Genomic DNA, 3075 nt, shown 5'->3' on the forward strand with positions numbered 1-3075 from the left:
TTATATCTTGTCACTGTTACCAGATGGCTCCAGAAGAGAAAGTGAAGCTGGTGATTTTTCACAGCCTACCATCATTGAAATCCAATTCACTTGCAAGTCCATGGAAACATCTTCCTGAGGCCATGATTGTCCTCAGGAATAAAAGACAAGGAGTCCGGAAGACAAAGCCCTCCCCAAAAGGACAGTTCCAGCACTGACCAGCAAGGAGAGGACATGCCTCATGTCTTCAGGAATGCCTTTCCTAAACACGAAGGGATATGTTCCACCTCTGAAGGCACTGGGGGAAGCCTCTGTGTCAAGGTGCCTGCCCTAGGTATGTGCATCCTTTGTTACAGGTCCCAGACAATATGATGGGACATTCTAAGAATTCTGTACTTACATCATATGACCAGCAAAGATGAATAAATTCCTGGAAAACACTAATAAACATATTTATCTTTGTACAGCTCACTCTGAATTAGTTGGATATTGCAAACAAGAGTTTGGAGGTGTGATGAATACAGTCTTTCATATTTGGAAATATAATGATTTTGATCATTGAGCTAAAGTTTGGAAAGCCTTTGCAAAGGATAAAGAATGACAAGAAAAATATATTTCCCCAAACCTACCATTTATGGTCCAACAGAGGAATACAATAGCATATCTAGTACCATGGTGCAAAATAGAAAAGCCTCCTAAAGAAGGATTCTATGAACTTGTTACCTTTTAGATGAAGCCTGGTGGGCCAGCTCTATGGGGTGAACACTTTCAGATAGCAGTGAATACTCATGTCCAAGTAGGCTATTCAAAACTAATTCTAGTTTTCCACATAGAATATGGAACACTTAATAGAGTTCATGTTCTTTGGTGGACTGAGATACCAGACATTCATGAATCTGGAAGACACAGATCCCATAAAGACACCTGGGTGGTGGCAGCTTTTCAGGAGAGTTGCAGCCACCTGAAGTCTCATGAAAATATGCTTCTCATTCTGGCACCATATTGACCACTAAAATAATTTTCTGCAGAAATATGGAGATATTTAGTGTCTGCATTATACCAAGTTTCTAATAAAATTCCTTAAATTTTAAAAAAAAGTGAAAGACAAACCAAAAACAGCCTACCTATCTTTGGTAAGGTTCATGACATAAGGAAGATGAATTCCCTGGACATATAGCCCCAAGAAAATAAGAAAAAAATAAAAGCAAGCTCCAATTGAAATCAACTAAAAATAAACATTGAGTTTATTATATGCTGGACACTGTGCTAAGCGCTAGGAATTCACAAAAAGGCAACAACATTTTCTGTCCTCAAGGAGCTTATATTGAGATAGATGAGAAAACATGAACTAGACTGATAAAAGATATAATACAGAATAGTTGGATACATAGAGAATGTTTCATGGAGAGACAAGGGTTAAGGGAAGGAAAGCGATAAGAACATCCTCCTGCCAAAGTAACATTTGAGTCGGCCATTAAAGGAAGTCAGGTTTCTGAAATCCTTTTTAGAGATGGAAATAAGCATATATTAAGTGCTAACTATTAGCAGGCATTGCACTAAATGTATTAGGAATATTTCTACCTCTCATTTGATACTCCAAAAAACTCTGTGAGCCAGGTCCCATTATGCTCATTTGAAAGACGAAGGAATTGAGGTAATCAACAATTCAGTAATTTGCACAGGGTAACAAAGCTAGTAAGTGTGAGAACAGATTGGAACTAAAGTCTTCCTGACTCTAGGCTCAGTGCTCTTTCTACTGTATCATCTTATCTGCCTCTTAGCAGTATACTATGAGATAGCAAAGAAATGAAAACATGATAGGTGCCCATTGGGAGAATGACTGAAAAATATATGATGTATGAATGAATGAATCAATCAACTAATAAAGCTTTTATTAAGCACTTACTCTGTGCAAAGTACTATACTAACCACTGGGGATACAAATCAGAAAGTCAAACATTCCCTGCTCTCAGAAACTCACTCTAATGGGAAAATTAGCACATACAGGTTTAGCTGCAAATCAGATGGAAAAGTCCTATGTTCCTTAGGGTGCAGCAGCAAAGCAGATGTTAATGCTTTTTCTTTAATGTCATTTCCACTCATCAAATCATTTAAGTTTCTGATGCAGAATTGTTTGAGAGTGTCAAGGGCTTTGGTAGCAAGACCTTCCCCCCCCCTGTATTTTAGTGGTTTCAACTATTATCATCTATAGGAGCAGTTGCCAGGCTTCATCTCCACAAGAGTTGCTTCCCAAGATAATAGTGGTAAAAGGCACTGGGTTGGAAGTATTGCTATTCTCAAGGCAACTAGGTTGAGGGTTTTGGGCAGTCTCCATCAGAATCTGAGAGGAGATGGTGGTCAAGCTGATGGTGGTCTTCTGATTGACTTGGCACATGGTGCCTGTTACAGGAATGTACATTTTTAAGATCTTCCCTGCCCTAGGTTAAGGGCACCTGGAGCCTGTGGTAGAAGGCTTGTTTTTCAGGAATGCCCACACCTTGGTGCTTTCTGATTGGGCAGTGGGTCAACAGGGTTGTTACATTCTCTGACATAGTAGAAGGCTATATAATCCCTGATGTGAGACTTTGTTTGGGGGCTCACTTTGAGAAGTGTGGTGTGATTTGACCAGATGAGACTCTAAGCATCCATTGAGAGACCCAAGCTTTGAAAACCCAAATGTTGATGCTTTCCTTTCTGGTAACTGTGATTAGGTATGTATGTATGTAATGGTTGGACAGTTGGAGGTCTGTCTGCTTGAAATATTTCTGACTGCATACTCTTAAGTTCAGAGTACTGACTTTTCCCACTGTACTAGGTAAATGATATGTTTGATTGATTAAAGCAAGATTGTTAAACCATTTTGAGTTGCTTTCCTTTAGAAAAGCAGATCTAAGAACCTGTGTTGGCAGCCACCCTGGGGATGCTGGGGTGCTTGCTGCTAAAAATAGCATCACAAACAGGATCTGCAGAGTAAAAGGAAAGTATGGGGGTTGGGATAATTGTCTGTTTCCCAGTTGTGGTAGCTGTGAGTCTGTGGAGCCATGGAGCAGGAGAAAAGAACGGCCTGCATGCTGACCTCCCTAAGTTGAGAGCAGG

The 3075-nt window shown here is 40.0% G+C and overlaps 1 pseudogene; it reads left to right on the top strand.

The window, feature by feature from the left end:
- The first annotated feature begins 220 nt into the window (after nucleotides 1-220).
- On the top strand, nucleotides 221-985 carry LOC138166059 (protein NipSnap homolog 3A-like; annotated as a pseudogene).
- The last annotated feature ends 2090 nt before the right edge of the window (nucleotides 986-3075 follow it).

This window comes from Petaurus breviceps, unplaced genomic scaffold (assembly GCF_028583685.1).
Source record: "Petaurus breviceps papuanus isolate PSGF00001 unplaced genomic scaffold, PetGlider_PUasm1.0 220, whole genome shotgun sequence".
NCBI classification, from domain to species: Eukaryota; Metazoa; Chordata; class Mammalia; order Diprotodontia; family Petauridae; genus Petaurus; species Petaurus breviceps.